This window comes from Pristiophorus japonicus, chromosome 17 (genome assembly GCF_044704955.1).
Source record: "Pristiophorus japonicus isolate sPriJap1 chromosome 17, sPriJap1.hap1, whole genome shotgun sequence".
NCBI classification, from domain to species: domain Eukaryota; kingdom Metazoa; phylum Chordata; class Chondrichthyes; family Pristiophoridae; genus Pristiophorus; species Pristiophorus japonicus.
The window spans coordinates 36498694-36513341 of NC_091993.1; the positions used below are offsets into that span (position 1 = coordinate 36498694).

Sequence of the window (14648 nt, forward strand, 5' to 3'; positions counted from 1 at the left end):
AACTTGAGCAGACTCTCCATATTGCGCTGGAATATGGCAGCTGCCGACCTGATGCCGAATGGGCATCGATTGTACATGAAAAGGCCTTGATGTGTGTTGATGGTGGTGAGTAGCTTGGATTCTTTGGTCAATTCTTGCGTCATATACGCAGATGTGAGGTCTAATTTTGAGAAAAGTTTACCTCCAGCCAATGTGGCAAATAAGTCCTCCGCTCTGGGCAGCGGGTACTGGTCCTGTAGGGAGACTCTGTTTATGGTAGATTTGTAGTCCCCACAGATTCGTACGGATCTATCAGGCTTCATGACTGGGACGATGGGACTTGCCCAGTAGTTAAATTCCACAGGTGATATAATGCCTTCCCGCAGAAGCCTGTCTAGTTCGTGTTCAATCTTTTCCCTCATCACATAGGGTACAACTCTGGCCTTATGATGGACCGGTCTAGCATCCTGAGTGATGTAGATTTTGACTTTGGCCCCTTTGAAAGTGCCCACACCTGGCTGAAAGAGATGTTCAAATCGTTTTATAACTGTTGAGCAGGAGGTCCGTTCCTCTAATGACATGGCATGGACATCATCCCATTTCCAGTTTAGTTTTGCCAGCCAGCTTCTCCCCAGCAGTGCTGGGGGGTCTCCGGGGACAATCCACAGGGTAAGTCGGTTCACTGTCCCTTTGTGTGTGACAGAAAGTTTGGCGCTGCCGAGGACTGGTACGATTTCTTTGGTATAGGTCCTTTGTGTGGTGTTGACCCTTGTGAGTTTTGGTCTGTCTCTTTTATGCGGCCACAGTTGTTCAAATTGTTGAGCGCCCATGAGAGATTGACTCGCTCCCGTATCCAGCTCCATGTTAACAGATATCCCGTTGAGTAGGACCCTCATCATTATAGGAGGTGTCCTGTTGTAGAGCAGCGGCCATTGATCGTGTTGACCCGCTGTACATCGGTGTCCCGGGTACTGTCCCCACCATCCTCTGGTCCGCTTTTCGACCCATCCGATTCGTATACCAGCCGAGCTGCCGTTTTTTTGCACATGCGGGCCAAATGCCCTGTATATTCACAATTTCTGCAAACAGCCTGCTGAAATCGACATCCCCGTGACGAGTGCCCACCCCCACACGTTCTGCACAGATCTGTTCTATTGTTTAAAGTGTTCCCAAAGAATGAGCTGCGTCTGGCTGATCTCTCTTGAGCTTCTCTCAGTTTGTAGTTGATTGCTCGCATTGTGGGTTGATGAAGTGTGAACGGCCGTTCCTGTGGCCCTTGATGGCTTCTGCCTGCTGTCGAGAGCCTGTTCTCGCGGTTTTGTCTGTGTGTGGGGGTAGCAGCTTGTTTAGTGCTGTGAACTTCTTGTTCCGATATTTCGTTAGTTGTCGTACCTGCATTGTAAATCAACCTTGTTTCTTCTTCCTCTACCAAGAATGTCTGTGCAACCAGTGCTGCTGCCTCTAAGGTCAGGTTCTTGGTCTCTATGAGCTTTCGGAATATGCCTGCGTGGCCTATTCCTTCAATGAAAAAGTCTCTCAGCATTTCTCTCCTCAGTTCATCGGAGAACTCACATAAACTAGCCAACCTCCAGAGTTCCGACACGAAGTTGGGTATGCTCTAGCCCACACAGCGTCTGTCGTTGTAGAACCTGTGTCTGGCCATGTGTAGGCTGCTCGCTGGCTTCAGGTGGTCTCTTACCAGTGTGCTCAATTCTTCAAACGACTTGCTTGCTGGTTTCTCGGGTGCCAACAGATCTTTCATTAAAGCGTATGTTTTCGAGCCACAGCTGGTCAAGAGATGGGCTCTTCGCTTGTCTGCCTTATCATTGCCTAACCAGTCTTTGGTTACAAAGCTTTGCTGGAGCCTTTCTATAAAGTCCTCCCAATTGTCTCCCGCATTGTACTTTTCATCTGATCCATTGTTCGCCATTCTGTGGATTCTGTAATCCCGTAACTCATCGCCACTGTAAAGTCCTGTCCCCTCAGTATAGATTAACACGAGGCATGTAGTGAAGTCAAGGTCAATCTGGACCTGCACCTTTATTTCACAGCTCTGGAATGCTGCACTTGCCTGAGACCTGCCCTTATATACCTGGCTCTTGCAAGTGCACCCCTGGTGGTAAGGTATGCCGGTGGTTACAGGTCATATCTTATTACAGTCATGTATAGCATGTTAGGATACACAGTTATATATAATAATGTAAGATACATGACATTTTGGACGTCCACCACATCAACCGCATTGTCCTCATCAACCCTTTCTGTTACCTCATCAAAAAACTCAAATCAAGTTTGTTAAACATGGGTTGCCTTGAACAAATCTGTGCTGGTTTTCCTTAATGAATCCACATTTGTCCATGTGATTGTTAATTTTGTCCCAGATTATTGTTTGTAAACATTTCCCCACGACTGGCCTGTCATTGCTGGGTTTATCTTTACACCCTTTTTTGAACAAGGGTGTAACATTTACAATTCTCCAGTCCTCTGGCACCACCTCCATATCTAAGGAGGATTGGAAGACTATGGCCAGTACTCCACAAGTTCCATTTTTACTTCCCTCAGTATCTTCGGATGCATCCCATCCGATCCTGGTGACTTATCTACTTTAAGTACAGCCAACCTTTCTATTACCTCTTCTTTATCAATTGTTATCCCATCCAGTATCTCAACTACCTCCTCTTTCATTATGACTTTGACAGCATCTTCTTCCTTGGTAAAGACAGATGCAAAGTACTCATTTAGTAACTCAGCTATGCCCTCTTCCTCCAGCTCTTTGAGTGAAGAAGTTTCTCCTCATCTCAGTCCTAAATGGCCGACCACTTATTCTGAGACTATGACCCCCAGCCAGGGGGCAACATTTTCTCAGCACTAACCCTGTCAAGCCCCATAAGAATTTTATGTTTCAATTAGATCACCTCTAATTCTTTTAAACTCTGGGGAATATAGGCCTAGTCCACTCAATCTCTCCACATAGGGCAATCCCCTCATCCCAGGAACCAGTCTAGTGAACCTTTGTGGCACTCCCTCTAAGGCAAGTACCTATTTCCTTAGGTAAGGAGTCCAGAACTGTGTACAGTACTCCAGATAGAGAAGACTTTTGAATTCCCTTTTATGCCAATCTAGTCTCATACTCTCTCTTTGACCCTCTTGTATTCTCAACCTGATATCTGTTTCATCTTACCCTCTATCTCTTTTGTCATCCAGGGACCTCTGATTTTGCTTGTCCTACCTTTCCCCCTTGTGACAGTATGTCGACTGTACCTGAACCATCTCCTCTTTAACAGCAGCCCATTGTTTGATTACAGTTTTGCCTGCCAAGCTTTGATTCCAGTTTACCCGGGCCAGATCCTTTCTCAACCCACTGAAATTGGCCGTCCTACAATTAAGTATTTTTACTCTAGATTACGCCCTGTTCTTTTCCATTGCTTCACCATGATCCTTACAGAGATAGGGAGGGACGAGGGCATGAATGGATTGAAACACAAGGATGAGAATATCAAATTGGAGCCATTGGGGACCGGGAGCCAGAGTAGGTCAGCGTGAACAGGACTGTTGGAGTAGCAGGACTTGGTGTGGGATAGGATAAGCGCAGCTGAAGTTTATGGAGGGTGGAGGATAAGAGGTCGGCTTGGAGAACATCGGGATAGTCAAGACTGAAGGTGACGTAGGCCTGGATGAGAGTTTCAGCAACAGATAGGCTGAGGTATGGGTGAAGGTGGGTGATGTTACTGAGGTCAAAACACGCAGTCATTGTGATGGCTAGGATATGGTGGTAGAAGATGCACTCGGTTATAATTGGATGCTAAGATTGCAAACAGTCTGGTTCAGCAGTGGCTGGGGTGGGATACCAAATTGTCGTCAAGGGTAGACACGTGATGGCTTTGGTCTTCCCAGTGTTTAACTGGAGCAAATTTTTTCTCATCCAAGATTGATGTCAGTCTGACAATACAGAGGCAGTGGACGAGTGAAGAGGTAAACCTGGGTGTTATCAGCGTACATGTGTTAGCTGACCCCATGTCTGCAGATCATGTTGACAAGGACAGCATTGTGAGAGTCCAGTGAACAATGTGGGGGAAGGAAGAGAAGCCATTATTGGAGATGTTCTGGTTCTGATCAGGTAGATAAGAGTGGAACCAAGTGAGGGCAGTCCCGCTGAGCTGGGCAATGAGAGACGAGCGTTGGAGGGGGATGGTGTGGTCGAGTGTGTTGAAAGTTGCAGGGAGGTTGAGGAGGATGAGAAGAGATAGTGTACCACATACACAGGGAGTGCCATTCAGGACTTTAGTTGGGGCCGTTTTGTTGCTGTGGCAGGGATGGCATTGCAGGAAAGATGAGCATAGATCTAGGTGGCGATAACATTCAACCAATTTGGAGTGGAAAGGGACAATGGAAATGGGTGATAGTTTGCAAAGACAGAAGGGTGAAGGGTGAGTTTTTTGAGGAGGGTCTGGAGATCCCATGCAGCTTTTAAATTGATAAACCGTGCATGCGCGGATATTTGAACAGGCCACGTAGCCCGTTAAAGGGGGATGCGCACCCAAAAGAAAATAGAGGGAACATTGGTGGTGGGGCAAGAGAAGGTTACAGAGATCGGGAGGGGCGAGGCCATGGAGGGATTTGAAAACAAAGATGAGAATTTTAAAATTAAGGCGTTGCCTATGTAGGTCAGCGAGCACAAGGGTAATGGGTGAACGGAGCTTGGTATGAGTTAGGAGATGGGCAGCAGAGTTTTGGATGAGCTCAAGTTTATGGAGGTTGGAAAATGGAAGGCCGGCCAGAAGTGCGTTTGAATAGTCAAGTCTAGAGGTAACAAAGGCATGGATGAGGGTTTCAGCAGCCTGAACAGGATAAATCACCCAGAGCAGATATGCTTGTACGTGTGTAAAAGAGCAGAAAGATTTCTATATGCGTGAGGCTTCAGTCAAACTGCAGCAGATAACGGGGAAATTCTTTATGACATGCCTAGGATGCCCAAATAGCTTGATTAGAATTAACTTGGAACCTCGCTCTCTCTCTCTCTCTCCTCCCCCCCACCCCGTCCCCCCCCCACGACTTGTTTTGTAGCTGAGCCCCAAGCCTCTGTGTCTGGGCGCGGGGCCGATTCTGTAGGCCAAAGCTACAACCCTCCAGCCCTGCTTCAAGACGTTCGGTGGTGGTGTGTGAGTGAGTAAAAAAACGAGAAAACTTCTTATATCCACAAATTTACATTTACTACGTTAACAGGTAAAAAAAGTTGAACTTTATTATTGATTTTGACAGTGTTCGTGACTCCCTCCAAAATCTTCGATTTAAAAACAATGGCGTCTTTCAGCGCCGATTTCTCAATGTGTGCTGGTTTTCTTGAGTGCCCAGAAGGAGTAGCCAGATACGCCGACCTAGGGGGGAAAAATGTTGGCCAAACTGCTAACAATTATAAAAACCGGCGCAGATGTGAGGGAACAGCCCTATGACATAAAAAAAAAACTGGCCCAGAAAAATCGTAACTAAGTCAGTTACGCCAGCGCAGATCGCAGGGGGAAACTTGGAAAAAAATAAATACATCAAAAAAATGGTGCAAATGACCAGGGGAAAATTGAGCCCAGAGACTGGAAAACCTTTTCCTCATTGCTGTCAGAGCTTTGTGAAGTTAGAGATGACATTACCCCCTCCACATAATGTGTACTGTGTGCTGTGAGGAGTGAGCCCCTCTGCCTCAAAGAGGTCATCCCTCCATTGCTGCATTTGTTTCAGTAGCACTTCAAAAGGAGCAGTGCGATTTGCGTATCTTTCATCTTCATGATTTGCTTTTGGAAGTTGTAATTTCTTTCAGTATACGCTGCCTCCCACAGGCCCATCCGAAGTTCCACCATCAAATGCAGTGTGCTCTTTGTACCTGGGCTCATCTCCTCAGGGAAAATGTAAAAAAGCATTTGACTTTGTGGTAGCAATCCCACCTCTGAGGTAGAAGGTGCAGTGTTCGAACCCCACTCCAGACCATTTCAGTGAGTGAAGACCAGAGCCTTACGCGCTGGAATTTCCTCCCTATTATCTGGTCATGTGGCCCGGTGTCAAAGTTTGGCTCCAGTGAACAGCCTTAGGATGTTTTGCTAATTTAAAGGCGCTATATAAATGCAAGCTGCTGTTGTTGTTGTCTATCCACCCTATCGACTGGTATAAAGATGGTTACAGTCCTGGAAGGTGCATGCAGGTCGCAGCCTGTCAGACTGTTAATCAGCCTGCAAATCCTTCACGTTATTCTCCAAGGGAAGAGTGTGGCGATACAAGAAAACAAACAAATGATGTAAATGTGCTGCAATGTCCATTAGGGTCAGCCTTTAACAAACATCTGTGCCCCACCCCCCTCCAGCCACCTGTATCAAGAAAGAACGAACAAACTTGCATTTATATAGTGACTTTCAAGGGTATCAAAGGATAGGGAGCTAAGGTGGGTAAATGGAGTTGAGGTACAGATCAGCCATGAACAGTGGAACCAGTTCGAGGGGGCTGAACGGCCAAATCCTGTTCCTATGTTCCTAAATCCTCGTGACATCCCAAAGCACTTCACAGACAATTAAGTACTTTAAAGTGTAATCACTGTTGTAATGTGGGGGAAAAAAATCCTCGAACAGTGGCCAGCAGGGGAGCTGGATGTCAGTGCAAGATTGATCAATGCAATCTGAGTGAAGAGTTAAAGATCAGTGCCTGATCACTGCAAGTTTCCTAGATTTCAGTTGTGTAGTTGCTTACCAGGAAATAATTAGTTTATTTTTATCAGCAAAATGCTGCTAGCCTTTAACATTCTGATCATGCAGATTTCTGAGAACAGCAATAAGTACTAATTAATTGGAAGTTATCCTTCAATGTCACTTCTGTCTTGTTAATTACTGGTAAATATTTATTTACTGCGGAATTGCATCCATTTAAGTCACAATTCATAGTTGCAAAATATTTATGTTTTAAGAAAAACAGACAGCAACACATGCAGAAAAGTAAGCATCTGGGATGTTTGTTCAGCGCGAAATGTAGGTTGGCGTCAATAAAAGGGTTAGAGAATTTTTTTGTAGTGTGCTCCCAAACATTATAAATTTGAAAAAATATATATTTATGTTGATGCTGGGTAATACAAAACACAGCTGTAGTCTGCAGATTTGAAAGCAAGGAAATTACCTCCAAGCACTAACTCTTAACATTCACCGATTACTTTGATCACAGAAAAGCCTGCAAAGCACTGCAATTTTTTAAATAATATAATAATTCATATGATGTCAAGCAGTGACTGGGAAGATCGCTAAGACAGGAGAACACTGCACTTATCTGTTTTAATTCCGTACAGCTGCAAAAATACCAGCATCTGCATACGGTTTGAGTTTACTTGAATGCGTAACAATTTTGCCAATGATTCCTCCGCCTGTGGCGTTTCTGAAAATTGTTCATTCCGTCTGACTTGTGCCCACAGCTGCTAACTGCTGACTTCGTTCAGTCATTGACAAGTGCTGTACTCTTGAATCCTCATCACTCTGATTAAAGACCTTGTCTGGTTGTTGTGTCGTGTACTGTATATCAGAAGAGATCAGCAACCAGCCTGAAAGTCAGCTGATACTAAAACATGCACGACAAGCAGGATTTCTCAGGTAACTGGCAGAGCAGCAATAATGAGTCGCACTAGTTTACCACCAGGTTCAAGATTGTACAAAGAAAACTATGTTGATGGTATTAACTGTATTAATTACAAACTTTAAAGGGCTGTATTTTCGGCTTTGCTGGATTTCGGGCGGTAATGGCGACGGGGCGGTAAAGTTTGCACCCGGGAACAGTTTGCACCTCAGTCAGCAAAATTCATCAGCTGGGCCCTGAGTCAGGGGCGGAGTGCTAAAGGAGGCGTTGTACACCTCTCTCAGGGCGCTAGGCTGATCATGCGAAAATCCCAAGTTAAACAGGGTGCGTTCTAAGAGAGGCATGGGGAGAATAAAAAACCTGAAAAAAACCCCACCAAAAACTCTGCCATAAATCGCAAAAAAAAATACAAGAAAAAAACAATGGGCCAGACTTTCGGCTTAATTGTCGCCGATTTCTTCGGCGTTACAGCTGGCTTTCCGCCCGGTGAGAGTTTCCACGTAAGTTTTTGAACGCTATCGCCCACATCTGAAGTCTCCTGCCAGGACCAAACCACCCACGTGCAATGCCGAGAACAACCGCCAACATCCAGATCGCCGAGAGACCTGCCTTGTAAAAGCTGCTTAAACGGGGTGGTAAGGGGGGGCCCTGCAAAGAAAGGTAAGTTAAAGATTATTTTTATTTTTTTTAATTTTAAAACAACTGTCTTGGGAATGCTTTGTATGTTTTTATTTTTTTTAATAACATTTTTTTTTAAGTTTTCCTCCCTCCCTAGGCCCAACCGCAGCCTCGGACTAAATTTTTGTGCTTACAGTCCATTCCGGTAACGACAGCCCATGTTGCTAACTTTCCACTTACCCACCGAGAAAGCCGTCGACAAGGTCCAACGCCCATTCTCTCGCCGGGCGATTAGTTTTACTTACTTTACACTTTAATTTGGCAATTCTCGCCAGCTTTTTTCGCCGAATGTTAGCGGTGCTTCTCAGCAGGCAATCGGGCGTTGAGGGCCTTTAGGGAAAGTCTGGCCCAATCACACTCACCTCAGGTCGGCATTACTCACCTCACTGCAGCCACTACAGCTTGGAACGCCCGCTTTCACAGGCGGTCCCAGCAGGGGGCGCTGTGGGGCGTACGGGCCGGGCGGGAGTCAAAAATCGAGCTGGTGTCACAACCAGGGGCGTTGCACACCGGCTCGCCTCTTCCGGTCGGTAATGCTTCGCGCCCACCACAACCGGTCTCAAAAACCCCCGCGGGGCGCTGGAAGCTGGCTGTCCACCTCGAAAAGCTCACCGCCGCCATTGCTGCCCCTCTGTGGCAAAAACAGAGGCAGACAGCAGTGCAAAATCCTGCCCATAAGATGTAAGTAGCAGTTTTAGAATGAACAGTTACAACAACAGTTTGCATTTATATAGCATCTTTAAAGTAATGCACAAACCAAGGCACTTCAGAGAGAAGAAACAAGTGGTCAGCTACAGAAGAAGTCTTAATGCAGATAACCAATGGAGTGGTCAAAGTGGGAGGTTTGAAGGTGGAGAGAGAGATAGCTAGGCACGATTTAGAAAGAGTTCCATTGAGTAAAGCTGAGATGACTGAAGGCTTTGCCGCTGGTAGTAGAGTGGTAGAGAGGGCCAGTATCAGAGGAACAAAGGCTGGAAACAGGGCTGGAAGAGATTTCCCAGGACGAGGTAGTATGAGGCCAGACCATGAGGGAATTTGTAAATGAGCACAAGGATTTTTAATTAAAAGCATTGTGGGGAGTTGGGGGGTTGGGTGTCAGTGGAGACTGGTGAAGACAAAGGCGCTGGGTGAATGGAATTCAGTGCGAGACAAGATACAGGTGATGAACGTTGGATGAGTTGGAGTTTATGAAGGGCGGATCTTTAAAGAAAGACTTCGATTTCTATAGTCTTTCATGACCACCAGCCGTAAAGTGTTTTACAGCCAATGAAGTACTTTTTGGAGTGTAGTCACTGTTGTAATGTGGGAAACGCGGCAGCCAATTTGCGCACAGCAAGCTCCCATGTGGTGGCTGGTGTGCAACGGCCACCACACGTTACAAAAATCCACGCACAGGCATCTTCCACCCTTGAGGATGTAGTTCGGGTTCTTCATTCAAAACACCTGTGAACTCATCCTTTTTTTTGGCGTGGTATTAAGTCATCCTTGTTTCGAGGGACTGCCTACAATATGATGAATGACCAGATAATCTGTTGTTTTGTTATGTTGATTGAGGGATAAATATTGGCCCCAGGACACCGGGGAAACTCCTCTGATCTTCTTCGAAATAGTGCCGCGGGATCTTTTACATCCACTTGAGAGGGCAGACGGGGCTTCGGTTTAACGTCTCATCTGAAAGACGGCACCTCCGACAGTGCAGCACTCCCTCAGCACTGCACTGGAGTGTCAGCCTGGATTCTTTGTGCTCAAGTCCCTGTCCCTGGAGCGGAACTTGAACCCACAATCTTCTGACTCAGGGACGAGTGTGCTACCCACTGAGCCACAGCTGGCAGGACGTCTACTGTTGGTGAAGCTGAGCCTGAGAGGCACAATAGCAAGGACAAGGATTTCAGTGGTAGCAAGAGTTTGATAGGGGCGGAAGTCTACAATGTCATGGAAGTGGAAATAAGCGGCCTCGCTGATGGATTGGATATGGGGTTCAAAGTTCAGTTCAGGGTCAAATAGGACACTGAGTTTGTGCACTGTTGGTAGCCAAGGAAGGGTATGGAGTTTTTGCAGGAGCCAAATATAACAGCTTTGGTCTTAGAAATTATGTAATTACAATTATTAAAATTAAGTGCAGTTTTAACCTGCTTGTTGTGGCTTGTTTCATGGTTGTACACGCACAAAATGAAAGAATGCATTTGCCATCAAGTGAGACCACAATAAGTAAATTAAAGTCTACTGTGTACTTTAGATTCAGAAAGTGGTTTTACAGCTGAAGCAAATACACAAATAAACATGAAGCTCGTACCGGCAGAGTGTGCTGTTAAACAAATTAAGACATGTAAAGTGGAGCACAAGTAGCTGCAGATGATCCACACAAACAGAGCTGGGCCACACCTGCGCAGAATGCAAAAAGATCAAAAACACCGACGGTGCACACACCCAGGTGATGTTGTCACCCAGATGGGAAGAGGAATCTGGGTGGACAAGACTGAGTCCACAAGTCACCCGTTTTGGAACAACAACCCAAGCACCAGCCAAACAACAGAAGCCAAAATCATGACATTTAACAGGGTGGGATCAAAGAGATTGAAAGCAGACTTCCCAAACCTCCCAAAGGGGGGCAGCACTGAGCTCTGCCTATCTCACGAGCCTCTGAAAGTAGATGCAAGCGTACACTGTGGGCTGCTGTCCGCCTCGGCTTTTGCCCCAGAAGGGCGGCAATGGTGGCAGGCAGCATTTCCAGGCAGGTGGTCAGCATCCAGCGCCCCACCGGGGTTTTCGGGACCAGTTTCGGCGGGGGGCGTAGAGCATTACCGCCCGGAAGAGGCGAGCCGGTGTGCAACACCCCGAGTTGCGACACTGGCTCGACTTTTGACTCCCGCCCGACCTGTAGTGCCCCGCAGCGCCCCCTGCTGGGACCGCCTATGAAAGCGGGCGTTCCAAGCTGTAGCAGCTACAGTGAGGTAAGTAATGTCGACATCAGGTAAGTGTGATTGTTTTTTGCAATTTATGTTGTGGTGCCATGGGCTATGGATTGGGAATGTTTTTGGTCATTCTTTTTTCAGGTTTTTCTTCTCCCCAGACCTCTCTTCGAGCGCTCCCAGGCTGACCGTTTAGCTCGGGATTTTCACAAGCTCTGCCGGCCTGTAACGCCTCCCTTAGTGCTCCGTCCCACACTCAGGGCCCAGCTGCCCAATTTTGCTGACTGAGGCGCAAACCTTTTCCAGGCGGTATCAGGACCGCCCCACCGCCATTAACGCCCCGAAATCCTAAAAGCCGAAAATTCTGCCCGCAGAGCAATCAAAGGGGAATAAAAAGGAAACACAACTGTTTCCTCTGCCCTCTGCCCACTGCTCCCCCTTCCCCACACCCCGTCCTGCTGCAGAAGTTTGGTTAGGGGAGCCAGGGCCGGAGATTAAGGGAGGGATAATCATGCGTTTTTATACACACACCCTTAGTGTGGGATCACGATTTTGTAATATAGATTTTGTCTAATGTTGTCATTGTTTTTAATCTTAATCAGAACCAATTAGACATTAATTGTATTTTTTTAATTCAGATTTTTCTTTTGGCACAGAAAGGTGTAACTGACATAAGAAGAAACAGGAAATAGGAGCAGGAGTAGGCCATGTGGCCCCTCGAGCTTGCTCAGCCATTCAATAAGATCATGGCTGATCTAATCTTGGTCTCAACTCCACTTCCCTGCCCACTCCCCATAACCCTTGATTCTCTGACCATTCAAAAATCTGTCTGACTCCATCTTAAATATATTCAATGACCCAGCCTCCACAGCTCTCTGGGGTAGAGAGTTCCAAAGGTAGAAACATAGAAACATAGAAAATAGGTGCAGGAGTAGGCCATTCGGCCCTTCGAACCTGCACCACCATTTGATAAGATCATGGCTGATCATTCCTTCAGTACTGCTTTCCTGCTTTCTCTCCATACCCCTTGATCCCTTTAGCTGTAAGGGCCACATCTAACTCTCTCTTGAATATATCCAATGAACTGGCATCAACAACTCTCTGCGGCAGGGAATTCCACAGGTTAACAACTCTCTGAGTGAAGAAGTTTCTCCTCATCTCAGTCCTAAGCGGCCTGCCCCTTATCCTAAGACTGTGTCCCCTGGTTCTGGACTTTCCCAACATCAGGAACATTCTTCCCGCATCTAGCCTGTCCAGTCCAGTCAGAATCTTATATGTTTCTATGAGCTCCCCTCTCATCCTTCTAAACCCCAGTGTATAAAGGCCCAGTTGATCCAATCTCTCCTCATATGTCAGTGCAGCCATCCCTGGAATCAGTCTGGTGAACCTCCGCTGCACTCCCTCAATAGCAAGAACGTCCTTCCTCAGATTAGGAGACCAAAACTGAACACAATATTCCAGGTGGGGCCTCACCAAGGTTCACAACCCTCAGAGAAGAAATTCCCCCTCATTTCCGTTTTAAATGGGCGACCCCTAGTTCTAGATTCCCCCACAAGGGGAAACATCCCTCTCTGCATCTACCCGGTCAAACCTCCTCAGAATCTTATACGTTTCAATAAGATCACCTCTCATTCTTCTAAACTCCAATGAGTATAGGCCAACCTGCTCAACCTATCCTCATAAGACAACCCCTTCATCCCAGGAATCAACCTCGTGAACCTTCTCTGCACTGCCTCCAGTAACTTCTCGTTCAACAGTATAATTCCCATCCCGATGAATATACTTGTTATCACTGTCAGTAATATGCTATAAAATGTGACATTTTGAAATTGACTGTGATTGAAGCTGGTGATGAATGTGTACAAGACATTGGTTAGGTCACAACTGGAGTACTGTGTGAAATCTTAGGCAACCCCGTGTGGAAGTCATAGAAAAGGTGCTATGCAGATTCACTCGGATGATACTTGGGACGAGAGGATATAGATATGTTGAGACTTGAAAAATGAGGGCTGTATGCACTTAACCTTCAGGGCTGCTGACCGAGGGCCGTGCGGCTCTTTGTCGGCCGGCGTGGACACGATGGGCCGAAATGGCCTCCTTCTGCGCTGTAAATTTCTATGTTTCGATGTTTCTTCTTTGTTTCTAAGAGGAGAAGGTTAAGGAAAAATTTAATGTTGAAAATTAAGAGTTTGAAAAGGTAATAATAAATGGTTATTTCCAAAGGTTCGCCAATCGGTTACAAAGAAGGATAAATTTAGAATTAATACCAGAAGTGTAAAGGTAAACATTAGAAGATTTGTTTTCACACAAAGGATTATTAAATTATAGAATTATCTAAAGTGGCTCTTGAAGATGAATCAATTATGATACTTAAGTGGGGATTAGATAAGCACTTGCAAGAACAAAAAATATGAAAGCACAAAGGAAAGGAACAAGGAAATGGAATTAAAGCAGACAGGTCTTGTCAAGTCTTGAATAAAGAACCTAACCAGATACTCAAAGTAATGTATGACTGTCGTCCTTTATTACAGGTCTCCAGAGTGCCTCTCCAGCCTGTGAGGCTCCTTATGTCCAGGTGCTCCCAAGGGATTGTGGGATCCCTTAGGACTCCAAGGGATGAGCCCTCTGGTGGTTAAACAAGGTATTTACAGGTTTACATATATAACAACACCCCCCCGCCCCCCAAAGTCAATAGTGCAACTATTTACAATGTGAGTCGATCTGGGGCCTTCCTTTCCCTGGTTGATCGTCTCGGTGCAAATGCTGGTTTTGGTGAGTCCTTTGTTGGGCCCTCGCTGGGCTGCTGCACAGCTGGCCTTGCTGGGCTGCCTGGCGTAGTGAGTCTTGCTGGGTTGCTGCAGGTAATGGGTTCTGCTTCGTGGTCAACCGCTGGGATGGTTGCCACTTGTGTGTATGTTGGGGGGGTCGAAAAAGGTAGAGTATATTGCTGGTTGTCCTGGATAGTCCGTGAATCTGAATTTGGTTTGGTCCAAGTGTTTTCTGCAGGTGAGTCCATTTGAAAGTTTGACCTGAAACACCCTACTCCTCTCTTTGGCCATGACAGTGCCGGGAAGCCACTTGGGACCTTGTCCATAGTTCAACACAAATACAGGATCATTAATCTCGATTTCGCGTGACACATTTGCATGATCATGATATGTATTCTGTTGAAGCTGCCTGCTCTCTACCTGTTCGTGTAGATCAGGGTGGACTAACGAGAGCCTTGTCTTAAGAGCCCTTTTCATGAGCAGTTCAGCGGGGGGAACCCCAGTGAGCGAGTGGGGTCTTGTGCGGTAACTAAGCAGGACTCGAAATTGGCGAGTCTGCAGTGAGCCTTCAGTTACCCTCTTCAAGCTCTGCTTGATTGTTTGCACTGCTCACTCTGCTTGACCGTTGGACGCTAGTTTAAACGGGGCAGATGTGACATGTTTGATCCCATTGCGGGTCATGAACTCTTTGAACTCGTCACTGGTGAAGCACAGCCCATTG

At 46.4% G+C, this 14648-nt stretch overlaps 1 long non-coding RNA gene across 2 annotated transcripts in view; it reads left to right on the top strand.

Annotated features, from left to right (window-relative positions):
• Positions 1 to 11151: 11151 nt before the first annotated feature.
• The window catches only part of LOC139228163 (uncharacterized), a 50160-nt gene continuing 46663 nt past the window's right edge, over positions 11152 to 14648 (top strand). The window contains exon 1 of one of the 2 annotated variants that reach the window (XR_011587511.1): positions 11152 to 11201. This is a non-coding gene — a long non-coding RNA (uncharacterized lncRNA). Of the gene's footprint in view, positions 11202 to 13694; positions 13801 to 14648 lie in introns of those variants that run through there. The other variant, XR_011587510.1, reaches the window with a different exon arrangement.